We start from the raw sequence: 18,412 nt of genomic DNA, 5'->3' as shown, positions 1-18,412 counted from the left end.
ATCCAACTTTAGAGCAGTAGTTTTCAAATATAGGTGATTCTGTCTCTCACAGGAGGACATTGGCAATATTTGGAGACATTTTTGGTTGTTACACTGTGAGTGGTGAGAAATGATATTAACATACACTAAGTGGAAATCAGGGATGCTGCTAAACATCCTACAATGCCCAGGACAGCCCTCCCACAGGAAAAAAAATCCCCCAAAATGTCAGTTATAGTGAGATTGATAAACCCTGCTTGAAAGAATTGCAAAGTTAGGGCATGAATACCGGGAAAGATGAAGAACTGGGGCCATTAATTTAATCTACTATAGATTATAAATGTGGATACTTCTGTTAGAATTCTTCATTGAAAATCTTACAAAGAATTATCATTTAAAATGATGAAAATGTGGAATTTCTAAGAAAGCTTACAATAAGTGAAACTAAAAATATATTAACCTGGTCCTTTCAAATCCATTCAAAATTTTGAGTTTATGATAACTTTTCTTCATTCCTAGATCACATTCCCATGTATTACTCACAAGGAGTTATAATGTAGGCACCTCTAAGTGCTATCCTTCTTTATACTTGAATGATCACTGCAACAAAAGCACATCTTTGGAGAATGTTTACAATATTACTTCTAGAGTAGTTCTGAAAAAGGAAAACTTCAGAACATATTCTCAATAGGTCAATTTTCTCAACATTACCCAGTGTCAAGAGCAGTTTCAATTGAATCCTAAAAGAGTAAAGTCAAGAATTCCCTCTGGGCTGGGTGTCAGGCTGGAAGTGGTTGTTGCTATTGTGAAAGTTAGAAGCATTTCAGGGAAATACTTAAGGAAAGGGAAGTTAGGTCAAGTTCTTGATATCTGCTTTTGACCTTAAATGACATTTCTAGTGGTCAAGATTTTACATTATAGAACTATGGCTGAAATTTTGGTCTTGTAATGTACCTTCTCTTTGAAGGTTTTCTTAACAACTATCTGCCTTAAAAACAAAATAGATGAGGGACTGGGGCTGTAGTTCAGTGGTAGAGCATTTGCCTTACACGTGTGAGGTACTGGGTTTGATCCTCAGTACCACATAAAAGTAAATAAATAAAGATATTTATTTAAAGTAAATAAATAAAAATATTTTTAAAAAACAGATGCAAAAGGTAGAGCAAAGTTGTCTCATTCTTTTTAAAATTTTTTTAATTGATTTTATTTTTAAAAAATACACAACAGCAGAATGTATTACAATTCTTATTACACATATAGAGCACAATTTTTCATATCTTTGTATAAAGTATGTTCACGCCAAATCATGTCTTTATACATGTACTTGTTTTTTTTTGCATTACAATTCTTATTACATATATTATGAAACTTTGTTGTAAAGCTGAGGCATATTCTGTGGGTACCCTAAAATACAACCTACAACCTCTTCTGCATTGATTTTTCCATTAATTCCATGGTTTGGTGTGTATTCTCACACACCTGACTCTGATCACCAAAAATTCAACCCTTTAGTAACACCCTACTTCTTCTATATTCCAGCTAGAAACCACTACAATGTGGGCCATTAAATTATGTCATAAGTCTTTGTTTCCTATGGAAAGGGAAAGTTAATGTAAGATCTAAGATGAATTTTTTTTTTTTTTTTTGGTACCAGGGATTGAACTCAGGGGCACTCAACCATTGAGCCACATACCCAGCCCTATTTTGTATTTTATTTAGAGGAAAGGGTCTCACTAGTTGCTAAGCACCTTGCTGTTGCTGAGGCTGGCTTCGAACTCACAATCCTCCTGCCTCAGCCTCCCAAGCCGCTGGGATTACAGGCATGTGCCACTGCACCTGGCTCTAAGATACAAATTTGAGGCTATAGAGTTAAAGAAGAAGTCAGGTAAAGTAAAGATATCAGAAAATTATTAATATATGTAAGATGGGATTTGATTTATATGAGCCTTTGCTGACTGCATTTGCCTATCAGGGGTATTTTATTTGGGGATATTAACTGTCTATAATAGAATCCTCTCTAGCTAGGTTAACCAAAAGACACTAAAAATAAAGAAGAGATTTGTTAAAGGAAAATTGTTAGCTCAGAGTCTCTTGGAGGATCAGAAAGGTCAGATTCGGTTAAAGGAAAATTGTTAGCTCAGAGTCTCTTGGAGGATCAGAGAGGTCAGATTCGGAGACTCCAAAGCCAAAGATGGTTATGACACACTTTCGTTGGAGGCAGGGGTGTTGGAGGCATATCACCACTACCACTCCCCTTTAGTACTGATGATGTTTAGGATAGCATGCCAGAAGTCCCTTCTCTGCATATGAAGAACAGTCCTGCTACCTGTGGCCATTCCCTTACACTGCATTTAGAAGACTCTGAGTTTTACATGACCGTGGAATATATGACACGTTTATATTTTCTTTAAAAGAATCTATGTAAGTTTTCTCATTTTCTATATTGAGAAGGTGGTGCACATAATGTAGAAATTACTAAAATGAGAGATTCTGTTTGATTTTTTAAATTTCTTTATTTGTTCTTTTTAGATACACAAGACAGTAAAGTGTATTTTGACATATTATACATACATGGATATGACTTATTCTAATTAGGATCCCATTCTTGTGATTATACATGATGTGGAGTTCCACTGGTGGCGTATTCATATATAAACATAGGAAAGTTATGTCTGACTCATTCTACTATCTTCCCTATTCTTACACCTCCTCCCTTCCCTTCATCTCCCTTTATCTAATCTACTGAATTTCTATTCTTCCTCTCCTGCCAACCCCTCCCTGCCCCTTGTGTGTTAGCATCCACATAAAAAGAGAACATTTGACCTTTGGCTTTTGATGGATTGGCTTATTTCACTTAGCATGATAGTCTCTAGAACCACCCATTTACCAGGAAAAATCATAGTCATTCTTTTTTATATATCCCATTGTGTATATATACCACATTTTCTTTATCCATTTGTCTGTTGAAGGGCCTAGATTGGTTCCATAGCTTAGCTATTATGAGCTGAACTGCTATAAACATTGATATGGCTACATCACTATAGTACACTGATTTTAACTCCCTTGAGCTAGGAGTGGTATAACTGGGTCAAAGGGTGGTTCCATTCCTAGTTTTTTGAGGAATCTCCATACTGCTTTACATAGTGGTTGCACCAATTTGCAGCCTCACAAGCAATGTATGAGTGTACCCTTTCCCCCATATCCTCACCAATATTTATTGTTGCTTATATTCTTGATCATTGCCATACTGACTGAGATGAAATCTCAGTGTAGTTTTAATTTGCATTTCTATTGTGTGACCACTACTGGAGAATATACATTACAAGATGAAATAATATCAATGTGAAGAAAAAATTGTAAAAAATGTTCTCTATCAGGAACTGGTAGACATGGGAAACCAGTGGCTTAACAGGACTGCACCACACAGTGCTACATATCTGGAAGATGAGAGGGTTGCTCTCATTAAACCGTATGACTCTTGTTTCCTTGTCAAGATAGCTGAGCCCTCCACAGGACTCCAGGATTTTGCAGGGATACACAATTGTCAGTCTTGGAAGGAGGTTAGAGTTGCTGTGAAATCATTTATTCTGATCCTGTGAAATGGTTGACAGACCTAGCTGTCCTCCTTCTTTGGCCTTGACTATAGATATGCACATCAACCACAATCACACTTCCTTCCCTGGAGGCTGCCCATATTGAATGTGGATAACCTGGGCAACTATCAATGGCCATGCCAGCATCAGTTTTCTGCTTGGGGTCATCTGAGAGGCCTTATTGTGACTACATCACAGCTCATCTTCTCCCTCTGCCCAATCCTGTATCCTTCCTTCCACAACTTTGGATTCCAAAAGTATCTCCAATATACTTCTGCATGCCACTCTCCATTTCAGTCTGCTTCTTGGGAAACTCCACCTATTATAAGTGTTATTAATTTGTTAGGATTAGGCTTAACTGCAGTCATCAACAACAAAACAATAATTATTAAGCATAGAAAATTATTCTTTCCAAAGTAAAGTTCATATCAGAGATCCAAAGGTAGTATGGTACACAATGACATGATACAGAAACCAGATTCTATCTTTTTGCTCCACTCTGTAGATTTGACCTCTTTGTTATCAGCATATTAAGTAGCAAGATGGGGGAAGGGACAGAAGAAACAAACACACATTTGGGCTATTTCTTAATGATTGTCTCATGAGTTGAGGAAGCCCATGAGGAGGAAAAATCCCTCATGTTTCTGTTGAAACTTCAGGAATTTACTGATTTCAGCTGTTTTAGTTGATTTGGCCCAAATGATAGGCAGTAATTCGTCCTGCTTTGACCTTTTTTTGAACTCATGCTTACTAGGATAGCTCCCCTCAGTGTCCACTCACTCTACTGAGCTAAATTCCTGTTTCTTGTACCTGCTTTTGATTCCAGCTTCATGCATAGTATGTAAACTCACTACCTCCTCAAGCCCTTTTTAAGGAAATGCAGGAACCTTCCATCTTATCCACCTAGAAACCAAGGACAACTTAGGAAAGTTGAACTCAGACCCATACTCTTTGCAATGAGCCTGTACCACAGATTTCCTTGCTGAAGCTGCTACCAGGTCAGTGGATAACCTTCCTTTGAAGCCTCAAACATGGAATGAGGAAGAGTCCTCAGATACGGGTGTTCCCATTTTGGCCAAAGCTGAGGGAGGGGATTCTAGGCCTTCATTGCTCCTCAATCTGCCTTCTCTCTTCTCTGCCACAATCCTCTTGGTACAGAAGGATAAATTCAGGCTTTCCATTTCCTCTGAGTCATATCCTCCTTCTTCTAGACTTAATCTGTTAGCCAAACCTTAATCGTAGACAGGATGTGGGAGAAAAAATATTCAGTTTATCAATGAGATAACTTGAACAACTGCATTATTAATTGGGTTATACGTCTTTTTTAGTTTGAAGAAAAATGCGTTGCATTACCATTAATAATTTTTTATTTTATTCAGGAGAACAGAGTACTACATTTGTCTTGACAGAGAATATTGTGATTCCTACTTGGCCTTGTAAAACTAAAAATAGAAATGCTTTCCTTTATGTTATTCTAAAAAAATAGAGGTTTTCTAAATGCTAAAAAAGATCAATTTCAAGTTTTTTTCCTCTTGTGATTAGAGCATAAATGGAGGCATTAATGGATTTTTTTTAAAAAAGCATTTTAATTAAACTTTTCAAAAATATTAAATCCCACAGGCATGCACTTATAACAATGTGGGAAAATATTCTTTTGTCAATGGACATGAAACAGATTTATTTAAACATATATCTTAACTGAACCATAGTTAATAAAAATAAGTTAACTTTTCTCCTTTAAAGTCATTAAGAATTTACAAAGATAGAAAATAGCAGCTTTTGTTCAGTTCCTTATGCCTAAAAATGCTAGAGTCTCTTGTCTTTCCAAATACCTAATTCTTTGAAAATACTCCCATCCATCCCCCAAATAAGAGGTCAGGAAATTTTCTTTAAAAAACTATTTTTTAGATCTTACAGAACAATGTTGCAAAATCTTTTCCTTATGGGGCGGGGGAAGGGGGAAGACAACACAAATCTAATTGGGGGATTGACTCAGTATTATACCTTCCTCTGGTTGGTGTATATTCTCACACACCTAACTGATCACCAAAAATTCAACCCTTTAGCAGTGTTATTTTATGAATATGTTAATTTTATTTTTAATGAAGAGTTTCAAATATATACAAAAATACAGAGATTATTTAAGGATTTCCTATTTACTCATTCGCTGCTTTAACAATTATCATATGGTCATCTGATTTGATCTCTACCACTACCCACTACCACTTTCTCCCCATTCTTATAAGTAAATCATTTCATCTGTAAGTAAATGTTATTTTAGCCAGTATAACCAGCTCTATATTATGTTGGTTCCTTGGTTCTTTGTGCAATTTCCATCACTGATAATCAGTTCCTATTCAGGAGTTGTTCTTTCACTTTTGAACTTGCCATGTTAATCATCATGTTTATACCAGGCTGGAATTCGGTGCATGTGAAGTATGCACTGAAGTGCGTGAGCCATCTGTGTATTAAAGAAAATCCATAATCTCGTGTACAATAAATGTTTAAGGAATTGATTGGCTAATAAGTCCTCAAACACTTACTGTTTTTGGTTACATATTGTTTTGGTAAAATCCATATCTATTTATATTTTATATATTAGACCAAACTATCTTAGTTAATGAATTTGTATTTTATCTGCTAAGAATTCATAAAATTTCTAAAGATTTAAAACCACTGTAACTTTCTGTGACCACATCACCACTAGGGTTCCTCAAGCTTTTCTGAAGAAATTTATATTCTTATTCAACCAGTTTGCCTTACTCTTCCTTACTCTTAAAGCAATAGCACCACCATGTGTTAGATTTTTAAATGTTTCCTCATACTGGTAGAACTTGCTTTATATATAGATTTTAACATGCCAGTAACTCCTTTGCAGACTGTTGAAGTTTTGGACCCCTCTTCCGGTTAATGATTTCAAATGTATAAAATAAAATACATACCATTATAAAGGAAACTAGTTATATGAAAATACTGTTGTAGCCAAGGGTTCATGGATTCCAGTTAGAAAGCAATAATAAGAGACCAGAAACGTGAAATTATGTTTCCCTCAGAAACAAATCCTGTCATTCTAGTAATTTTTAAAAAATCATTATTCCAGTTGAGTTTGCAGATAGACTTCAGGAATTACATAACGTTTTGGCTTCATCATGATATTTATATACTTTAAAAGAAGAGAAAGTTTATTGAAGACAGAGTTTCTATGCAATAAAAACCATTTATACAGTGAAAAAATGTTGGATTTTGTATCTTAAATACTTGAAATTTGGATAGTCTTGCCAGGAAGAAAAGATATACCACAGAGTACCTGAGAAAGTGGTATTGAAGAATTAGGGTTTAGCCAGCATACCTTTATTAGGCTTACAAAGTTGGGCTAACTGGACTATCCGATGCTGTTAATTCATTCCAGCGGGGTTAAGCTCAGCTCTAGCAGTTTCAGAATTCAGTTCTCTAGAGAACTAATGCGGTAGCTCTAAGTACCACTAGAGGGCACTGTGAAGATTCTGTTGCCAGTTAGGAGAGGGGAATTATGGAACAATAAACTAACTGGACAGTTAACATTGCAGATTGTGAGGAAATGGCAATAGGAAGGACTTACCAAGTATTTTAGTCTCTGCCATACACTGGGCATACGGAAGGATTGAGCTTCCCTGGCCCTCTTATAAGTGGGTGGGGCCAAATGATTGGGTCAGCAAGAGTGACATGAATCTCTTATAGCCTAAGCATTTAATTGTTGGTGTCACATCTTCCAGAGTTCTCTTTCCCTTTGACTGACAATATTCAATACTGTAATTATTTTGTCGGTCTGGGATCCTGAGTAACCAGAGTGGGCAGAGACCTGCTGCTGACCCAGAGTGGACATGTAGCATGATTAAGAAATAAATGTCCTCTTAAATTATAGGTATTTGGGAATTATTCATTACTATATCATGAACTAATCATTCAACAAACCTGTTTAAATTAACTGAAAGCCAGAAGAGGTCACATTCAAGAATATCTAATCTGGCCATGTTTTCAGAATCCAAGAGTACCCAGTGTTATTTTATTTTGATATTCCACAGGCACTCTTTAGAATGCTTGATGTGTTTTAAAATGTAATTCATTTGAGGAATTATTTTCACTATTCACTTACTCTTTGAGTTTTAGTATGAGCCAGGCATACAAATAAACAAAAAATCCATGCCTTCATGATGCTTACATTATAGTGGGTGAGACAAACAATAAACATGAACAAGTTATATATGTAGTATGTTAGAAGATAAGTGGTAAAGGGAAACACAAAGAAGCAGAGAAGTAAGATAATTATCTATTTGAGTGATTTATATACAAATTAAAGTTTGAGAAGCTGTGCTTTGAATGGAATAATATTCCTTATAATGATTTTCTGCAGAATAATGAATGAGGTACTGGTCAATCTCTAAACCAGCAATTTTGGTTGGAGGGAAACACCCTCAGTCAGTTTCTTGGAGGTTTGGAGCCAAATGCTAACATTACACAAGTACAAACTCACAATGGAACTTTTCCTCTTATTCTTTAGGGGTGTGTATACATATGTGTGCCTGCATGTACATATATATTGATGTGTGAAGAGGAAGGCAACTAACTTTGTTAAACAACAGGCAAATAACCTAGTTTTAACGTGCCTGTTAGGCATCATGTTGCAGCAGTGAAAATAAATCTTAGACTACAAGTAAAGATACATCAAGAAAATTCCACTTGCAATTAATCAAATAAAATTAGTTTTTATTCCAGAAATGGTTGTATGACTTTTTTAATTAGGAGGAAAATAATTTTTTTAAGTTTTTATGCCTCTTAATGCTTAGTCATTATTGAGCCTCTCTTGCTGTTATGATACCTGGAACCCAACTGCACATCCTCTAGGCCTCAAATCTGATTCCAGTCATGCAAAATTCCTTTCAGAGTTCTACCCTCTTTGCACTGACAGCACCTCACTTCAAACTCTGCCTTCTTTCTCTCACTTCCTACCTCAGCATTCTCTGATGATTTGCTGTGATTATCCATAGGTGCCTACTCAGCATTTAACATATATGCAAACTACAGGTGTTAATAACCCAACTCATAGCAGGTAGGAGTAGATAAATAAGTAATTTTCTCCTATTTCCTTTGATGGACAGTTTTGATTTGAGTCCATGACAGTAACCAACTCAATAATACACCTTCTATTAACTTCTCCTAATTTCCTTTCCCAAACTCTTGCTCTCTAGGATTATTTCCCAAATAAATTACCTGCATCTAAGTTCTTCTCTTAACCTGTGATTTCAAGGAAAAACAGGCAAAGATACCTTCCCATCCAATGAGTTATACAAAAGGTCCCATAGGTCTTATCAAGAGAAACATAATTGGAGAACTCTCTGGGTTTTGGTTCACATGGGCCACCACAGAGATATTAATTACCCAAACTCTTTAGTCCCTCGGAAATACGCTTTTGCCATACCACCTCCTTTTGGGCAGTTAAATTTACCAGGGCTGATAGCAGTATTAGCATTCAATTTCCCCTATGTACCTCTCACCTGTGGAAACCCAGCCACCAGAAGAACAGTAGTTTCCATCCTCATGGAACTGCCTTTATTTCTTTTATAAACTTGATGTACATCCACTTACTCTCTATTCATGTTTCTTTCCCTGAAAGGATTCCCACTTACCTTCCTATCCTCTCCACTCCCCCAAGACAATCTCCTTGATAAGTTGAAGCTTTGGAAAACACAGAAAACCTTTTTGTCTTTTAAAAAATATTTTATTATGATGTATTAAGAACTATGTAATGTTTTGAACTACCAATAATAAAATAAAATAAAATAAAATAAAATAAAAAAATATTTTATTTTTTTAGCTGTAGTTGAACACATCTTTATTTTATTTATTTATGTTTATGTGGTGCTGAGGATCGAACCCAGAACCTCGCACTTTCGAGGCCAGCACTTTACCACTGAGCCACAACCCAGCCCCCACATTTTTGTCTTTCAATAATTGCTTTTCTCCTTATAAATAATCCCCAAGAAAAGGGTACACAAAGGACCTTGAGAAGTTCAGAAAGAGAAAAATCTCACATTAATTAATATTGCAAAAAATTGTACATTAATTTTTATCTCAATTACATGTCACAAAGACTACCTGAAGTAGATCTTATTATTCCCCATTAAAAATGAGCCAACTGTAGTTTAAAAAATTTAGTACTAAAGCTCAAATTTGAATCTAGCCCTTTTCATAATTAATACTATGCAATCAGTATGGACAGTTTCATTTTGATTCTTGGCCTTCCATCTTGAATTTGTTTCCTTTATCAAGAGAAGAATCTTGATTATTCAGTGTTCTTCCATTTGTTAGTGGCATCTTTCTATCTACTTTGCTCTTAAGAATTTGCCAGGTATAGTGGTGCAGGCCTGTAATCCCAGTGATTTGGGAGGCTGAGGCAGGAGGATAGCAAGTTCAAAGCCAGCCTCACTAGTGAGGCTCTGAGCAACTTAGTAAGACCCTGTCTTGAAGTAAAAAAAGAGCTGAGGATATGGTTCAATATTTTAAGCATCCCTGGGTTTAATCCCCAGTACCAAAATAATAATAATATCTCAAGAAATCAATAATGTTGCTTTAGATCTATCTTAAAATAGCAATATAATGAGGAACTCTGGCCAGCCATGGAATTTTCTGCTGTTGCCACTTATTGCAGATGTCAAAATAGAACCTGGATCCCTTTCCCACAGCTGGAAGAAGATTCCCTATTTGTCTTTAGCAGCAAGACAAATATAATTTTACGAGCCTTCCAGATCTTCTCTGGGTTGGAATGGATTTAATGGCCAGAAGTAAACACTATTGGCTAGTTGAACCCCCACCCCCACCCCAGCAGCAGTGGAATCAGATACTCCTAACCTTTCAGGCTGGCTCTGTTTTGCTGTGCTGAGAGGATCCCAGTGGGACTTTTGCTGGCTCTGAAGCTTCAAGTTATGTAGATAGGTTCTGGATGATCTCTATGGAGATAAGGACATGTATCCAGCTCAGGAACTAAGTGCCTTTTTTAGACTATTGCTTTACATTCCCCATGTTTTACACTGGTAGTGCAAACGTACACTGCTGTCATAAAAATTTATACAGAAGTATGTTTCTTCATCTCTTTTACCATGCTTTCATGACTTCTCCAAAACTTTGAATCTTTCCTCAAACTTTTACTGCTTCACTTGTAACCAGTGGCTTCACCAAGTAGTAGATATTTTCAGTTTTGAAAACTTCTTCATTTACTGCCTACCTCCCACTTTTAACTGTAAGCTCATCTCACATGCATTTTCTCCCAGACTTTCCCTCCTTTTCCTTGTCTTCCACTTGTACTCTTGTTGGATTAAGTACATTTTCTCCATAAAAGAAAAAAAAAAGCACAGGAAAAGATTGAGTAAATGCCACAAATTTTAGAATGTTGCACTAAGTTGCTATGTAAATCAAGTCAACATCTTTACAACAAATCAGAACTCTAAGAAACTTTTTAGGAAAACAAAAGAACCTAATGAATATAAATATTTTAAATATTTAAAATTAGTCCTTAATTATTTTTTATTACTAATCATAAAATATTGCATATCTCTAATTGCTAAACCACACACCTCTGGTGACACATGTCCCAGATTACACAGGAAACCTGTCACCTGATAGAATCCAGTTGACAGATGACATATCTCAGATTTCCACCTCATCTAAATCCTTCATGTTGAGCCCTGTAGTTATGTTGCTTTTGACTTGCACACACCAAATTCTTATAATAGTTGGAATTTATTTTTAAGCTATTCCATTCTCTGTGGGTTTAATTTAATGCCAATTTTTATTATTTATATTTTGTAAAACAATATCTGATATTGATACTCTAGTACAAAGATTAAACATATTAACCTTTTTTGGTATCTGACCTTTTATTTTTCAAAACAATTTCTCTATTACTGTGTCATCAGATTCTATAAAATCCTGAAGGGCATTTCATTGATATTGTTTTAACTTGTATGGTAATATGGAAATTATTTCAGGTGTTAGGGGACCACACTCTAATGTGCTCTAATGTTTCTCTATGATTTATAATGGTTTTAAATGTAAGGTTTTTAAAATTTATTTTTAGAGAAACTTTTTTTTTTATTAAACTACCTTTCTAACTCTTGGTTTAATTAATTTCTAGGGTTTATTCCCTTATCAAAATTTATTAAATCTATCTATTCATGTCAGGATCCTGGCAGGAAACAAAAAGCATATTTAGAGAGTGTTACCAAAAAGAGTGTACAGAAGGAATAATTTACAGAGATGTAGGCAAAGTTAAAAGAAAATAATGAGGTATAGGGTCTAGTAGCAATTATATGCTTTTACCACCTTTAGGTCTAAAAGGGATATGGGGAAAAACTAGCATATGAGAGTTTACAATATGGAAGTTAGGCTCCCTTATAAGAAATATGACCATAGAATTCTGCCAGTAACCAAATTGCATCAAGGTGAAGAGATGGGGAATAAATACACTAGCTCTCTGATATCTCTCTTTGGTTAAGCCAACAGAAACCAGAGAGCAAACTAAATATTATATGCATCTTGTTATAATGCAATATATAGCATTCCTTATTAAAGATTCTTGGATGTAAATTTTACCTTTATAATAAATATCTTTTAAAATTTTTTTATTTTTAGACAGAAAATCCATATGTATTTTCACATATATATTCCTACATATGTTTATATACATTCATATATATATGAATATACCCTAACAGCAACCAAATTCCTACTCATACATTTTAATTTACATAATTATAAACTATTATTAAAACAAACTGGAGCATCATATTTTGCGTTTGCTTGGTCTTGCCACGCAGCCATGAGCACCTAGGGCCACCAGGATTATACCCATAAGGTGCAGGCTGCCATTGACCGCCTGATCAGCATGCACCTGCAGGCCTCCTATACCTACCTCTCTCTGGGCTTCTATTTCGAAGGAAACCGTGTGGCTCTGGAGGGCGGTTTCTTCTTCAGGTTGGCTGAGGAAAAGCGAGAAGGTGCCCATCGCCTCCTGAGGCAAAACCAGGTGAGCGACCGCTCCCTCTGCCAGGATGGGCAGAAGCTGACCCAAATTGAGTGGCATGATTGCCTGGAAGCCATGGAAGCTGCCCTGATCCTGGAGAAGAATCGGAACGAGGCCCTTTTGGATCTGCATGCCCTGGGTTTGGCTAACACAGACCCCCAACTCTGCTTTTTCCTGGAGAGCCACTTCTTAGCCCAGGAAGTGCAACTCATCAAAAAGATGGGTGAGCATCTGACCAACCTCCGCAGGCTGGCCGGCCAGGATGCTGGTCTGGGCGAGTATCTCTTCATAAAGCTCACACTCAAGGGTAACTAGGAACCCCCGGGCCCGGCGGCTTTGGAGCGGCTCCTCTGTGTTCTCCTAACGTCAAGATGCGCCTGAGTTTCTAGCACCAGCCAAGAGACAGCTTCTCACCACCCAGGAGCACCCGCCCAAGCCGTGGATTAAATGGAAACAAAAAAGGTTCTTTTTGCAGAGAAGGGGTAAACTTAGGCTAAGATGAAAAAAATAAGTATTCAGAATAGCATGCAGAATTTTTGGTCTGTTTAATTCTATAACCTGTTTAATTTTAATCTGTTCTTAACCTTTCTGAGTGATTTGTGGACTTTTGGGGATCCAACAAGCCGTCTTTTTTCTGTCAAGAAGAAACACACTCACCTTATTCCTAAACATTGCATATACAGTGTTGGACGTTTTGCAGTTTCTCCAAAACCATCATGAGGACTGGAATGATTGTAAAATGTATCCCTGATTTTGCCTAGCTAAAGAGTGGACTATCTGGACTACATCATACTGGACACACCCAAAACTGTCAAATTCACAATAACAGTGTTTTTCCTGATCTTCAACTTGGTGTGATGCCATCTGCCTATTCTGAGGAATCCAAGAAGAAGTCCTGTGAAATTCATCTTTGTATCTCCCATTGGATTGCTGTTGAGAACACTGACTATAACATCATGTGCTGGTCTGTTTATGAAGCCTCTCAAGAGAAATTTTGGTCTGGACTTACTATTAGAAATAACAGTGTTCCACTTGTGTGATTAGTTTGTTTTGGTTTTATGGACACTAAATGAACTAATTAACTTGCCTTTTCTGATTGCCTACTAGAAAGCTTAGGACCAAATTTGTAGTCCACCCAGAGTAAATGAATAGAACTATATTAAGTTTTGTTTTGGTGTGTGTATATGCTTCTTTCCTGATCTGTTATTAGATTCTTGGTGTATGTTATGGATCCTCTTAAACCACTTTAAACTCTTTTACAAGGTTGTGTATAAATAGATAGCCAAATAAACTTTAAAATGTAGATTAAAAATAAATAAATAAATAAAATAAAACAAACTGTAAACATCTATCTCAAAAGAAAAATAAGTATATACAAATTTATATCCATTTAAACATGTATGTTTTTACATATATATTCATATTTGTATTTCTATATATACATAAAAATGTTCAATCCCTAAACTAACCCTATTTTTTCTATAAAAGTCCTATACCTACCAATACACCTCTGAGAAACCTCTATTCATATAAACCATAACATTTTACATGAATGTACCTATGTATTTGGGGATATAAGTTCATAAATTCACATAAAAACCCAAAGATATTTTATATATATGCTCATTTTCATAGGTTTAACCCAGATTTCACACATAACAATATTGCTTACCTTAAAAAATCCATAGATAAAAGTATATATATATATATATATATATAAATTTTGGTATATGATATTACCTCTATATTCATATTTATATTCATATATATTGATATATATGTTCCAAAGGCAACCCATCTCCTAAACCAAAGCTGTAACTCAGAACTAAACCTAACCCTATCAATAATCATGAGCCTTTTAAACAAAAATTATATTACTAAATATCCATATATATTTTCACATATATATTCTGTATATGTTTATATATAGATAGATAGATAGATAGATATAGATATAGATATAGATACACACACACACACACACACACACACACACCCTAATGGCAACCCAAATCCTACCCATAAATTTTCATATATATTCAGTTACATAATCATATCCTATATCTTACCAAAAGTGTAAATATCCATATCCATTTAAATATTGTCATGTGTATTTTTACATATATATTCACATTTGTATTCATATATATGAATAAAAGTGTTCTAACCCAGTATTATTGTGTTGTGGTCTATGTGATTCTTGAAATTGAGAAGGGTTTGTTTGATGTACATGGATGCTATGTAGATGTTTAGGGCATAAATATTTAAGATTGTTACGTCTTGTTGATGTATATTATTCCCTTAAGCAGTATAAAATGTTCTTCTTTATCCCTAGTGGTTAACTTTGGCTTGAAGTCCACTTCATCTGATATGAGGATAGAAACCCCTGCTTGTTTATGCAATCCATGTGAGTGATGGTTTTTCCCAACCTTTCACCTTCAGTCTGTGAATGTCTTTGCCTATGAGGTGAGTCACTTGGAGACAGCATATTGTTGGGTCTTTTTTAAAAAAATCCAATCTGCCAATCTATGTCTCTTGATTGATTAGTTTAGGCCATTAACATTCAGGGTTATTATTGAGATATGATCTGTGTTCCCAGTCATTTTGGTTTATTTCTAGTTTTTAATTTGAATTAGTTTCTCTTTGATTGACTATTATTCACTTAGTGTAGTTCTTCTCTTTGTGGGTTTTCACTTTTTTCACATTTCATCTTCACAGAACATTTTGTTGAGAATTTCTGAAGTATAGGCTTTCTGTTGCAAATTCTTTTAATATTTGTTTATCATGGAAGGTTTTTATTTCATCTTCAAATCTAAAGTTTAATTCTGCTGGATATAAGATTCTTGGTTGGCATCCATTTTCTTTCAGAGCTTGGTATATGTCATTTGCAGACCTCCTGGGTTTGAGGATCTGGGTTGAGAAATCAGCTGAGATCCATATTGGTTTCCCCCTATATGTGATCTGATGTTTTTCCCTCACGGCCTTTAAAATTCTATCCTTATTCTGTATGCTAGGCATTTTCATTATAATATGCCTTGATGTGGGTCTGTTGCAATTTTGCACTTTTGGGGTCCTATAAGCCCCTTGTATTTGATTTTCCATTTCATTCTTTAGATTTGGGAAATTTTCTGTATTATTTCATTGAAAAGATTGTGTATTCCTTTGGTTTGTATCTCCATGCCTTTATCTATCCTGATAAATCTTAAATTTGGTCTTTTCATGTTATCCCATATTTCTTGGAATTTCTATTCTTAACACCTTCTCTCCATGTTCAACTCTATTTTCAAGATTGTATATTTTGTTTTCATTGCCTGAGGTTCTGTCTTTCAAGTGGTCCAGTCTGTTGGTGATGCTTTATTGAATTTTTAATTTGGTTTACTGTGCCCTTCATTTTGAGGATTTCTGCTTGTTTTTCTCCACCATAATCTCTATCTCTTTATTGAAGTGATCTTTTGCTCCTGTATTTGCTTACAGGTATCTCTTAAATCACCCTTTACTTCGCAGATCAATTTAACTATGTGTATCTTAAACTCCTTCTCTGACATTTCTTCTACTGTGGTGTTGATGGATTCTGTTATTGGAGTATCTTGGCTTGCTTGGGGCAATCTTTTCTCTTATTTTTCATATTGTTTATGTTTCTACCCATCTACCAGTATGGATGTGAGACAGTAGAATTTCTACCCTGTGGATTTATAGTATCCTTGAAGGTTTCCAGTTCCTCACTGTGTAGGGGTAGACAAATAAAAAAATGACCAATGCAAACAATTTACAGCATTAAACCAAATGGTTCCTACTATGATTTTTACAATGCTAATTATCATAATAAACAGAAATGATAGGATCTGTTATTGCCTGTAATAAAACAGCAAGTTTGCAAAAGGATTCGCATTTTCTTTCTTTTTAAAAATTATTTTTTAGTTGTAAATGGACACAGTACATTTTATTTATTTATTGTTATGTGGTACTGAGGATCATACCCAGTGCCTCACACATTCTATGGGAGTGCTCTACCACTGAGCTACAAACCTAACCCTGGATTTGCATTTTCAAACAGTGGACAGGGAGAAAGTGATATAGGATGTGAAGATTATGAAGGAAGAGGAGAGAAGACAGAAGTAAATGATTAAAGGAAGAGTAAAAGAGAATAATAGAGATTGGCTGTTAGCAGAAGAGAGAATCAAGGGAAACAGGTAGGAGAAAAAATATATAAAGTAAAAGGTTTTTTTAATTAAAAATAAAATGATACATCCCATTTATTGATTCTTGATTTTACTTTTTGCACTTTAGGAGTCTTGTTAAGGAATTCAGATCCTAGGCTGACATACCTAGGCTGACATGGTGAAGATTTGGGCCTGTTTTTTCTTCTATTAGGCACAGGGTCTCAGTTCTAGTGCCTAAGTCTTTTTGATCTACTTTGAGTTGATTTTTGTGCAGGGTGAGAGATAGAGGTTTAATTTCATTTTGGTACATATGGATTTCCAGTTTTGCCATCACCATTTGTTGAAGAAACTATCTTTTCTCCAGTGAATGTTTATGGCAACTTTGTCTAGTATGACATAACCATATTCATGTGGGTTTGTCTCTGCGTCCTCTATTCTGTACCATTGGTCTATAAGTTTGTTTCTGTTACTATAGCTCTATAGTATAGCTTCTTCTCAGCAAAGGAAACAATCAATAATGTGAGGAGAGAGCCTACAGATTGGGAGAAAATCTTTACCACATAAAGCATTAATCTCTAGAATATATAAAGAACTCAAAAAACTTAACACCAAAAAAATAAATAACCCAATCAATAAATGGGCTAAAGAACTGAACAGACACTTCACAGAAGAAGAAATACAATCAATCAACAAATATATGAAAAAGCGTTCAACATCAAGATTTCATCTCACTCCTGTCAGAATGGCAATCATCAAGAATATAGGCAAGGGGCTGGGGTTGTAGTTCAGCAATAGAGCACTCACTTAGCATGTGTGAGGCCCTGGGTTTGATCCTCAGCATCACATAAAAATAAATAAATAAAATAAAGATATTGTGTCCAATTACAACTAAAAAATAAATATTAAAAAAAGAATATAGGCAACAATAAATGTTAGCAAGGATGTGGGGGAAAAGGTACATTCATGCATTGCTAGTGGGACTGCAAATTGATGCAACCAGTATGAAAAGCCTCAGAAAAGTTGGAATGGAACTACCATTTGACCCAGCTATCCCACTCCTCGGTTTATATCCAAAGGACTTAAAATTAACATATTACAGTAATACAGCCACATCAATGTTTATAACAGCTCAATTCACAATAGCTAAACTATGGAACCAACCAAGGTGTCCTTCAATAGATAAATGGGTAAAGAAAATGTAGTATATATACTCAATGGAATATTACTCAGCTTTAAAGATAGAAATTATGGCATTTGCCAGTAAATTGATGGAGTTGGAGAATATCATGCTAAGCAAAATAAGCCAATCCCAAAAAACCAAAGGTCGAATGTTTTCTCTAATATGCAGATGCTATTTAACAATAAGGCAGGGGCCACTAGAGAATAGCATTACCTTAGATTAGGTAGAGGGAAGTAAAGAGAGGGGAGGGAAGGGGATAGAAAAGATGAATGAAACAGACATTATTACTATGTGTGTGTGTGTGTGTGTGTGTGTGTGTGTGTGTGTGTGTATGACTGCATACCAATATGATTCTATAACATGTATACTCAGAAAAATGAGAAATTATATCTCATCTATGTATGATATATCAAAGTGCATAAATGCATTCTACTGTCATGTAAAA

The 18,412-nt window shown here is 35.3% G+C and overlaps 1 protein-coding gene and 1 pseudogene across 3 annotated transcripts in view; one reads left to right on the top strand and one right to left on the bottom strand.

The window, feature by feature from the left end:
• Window positions 1-18,412, bottom strand: part of Il33 (interleukin 33) — a 171,692-nt gene that overhangs the window by 134,958 nt on the left and 18,322 nt on the right. For 2 of the 3 annotated variants that reach the window (XM_026391493.2, XM_026391499.2), the window contains exon 2: window positions 10,458-10,555. The exons of the other annotated variant lie outside the window; for it this stretch is intronic. The gene's annotated coding sequence lies outside the window, so the exon portion shown is untranslated. The remainder of the gene's footprint in view (window positions 1-10,457; window positions 10,556-18,412) is intronic. 3 annotated transcript variants of the gene reach the window in all.
• LOC113184689 (ferritin light chain-like) lies at window positions 12,424-12,942 on the top strand (annotated as a pseudogene).

Source organism: Urocitellus parryii, chromosome 4 (genome assembly GCF_045843805.1).
Source record: "Urocitellus parryii isolate mUroPar1 chromosome 4, mUroPar1.hap1, whole genome shotgun sequence".
Lineage (NCBI taxonomy): Eukaryota > Metazoa > Chordata > Mammalia > Rodentia > Sciuridae > Urocitellus > Urocitellus parryii.
This window is presented reverse-complemented; position numbering and strand designations above follow the sequence as displayed.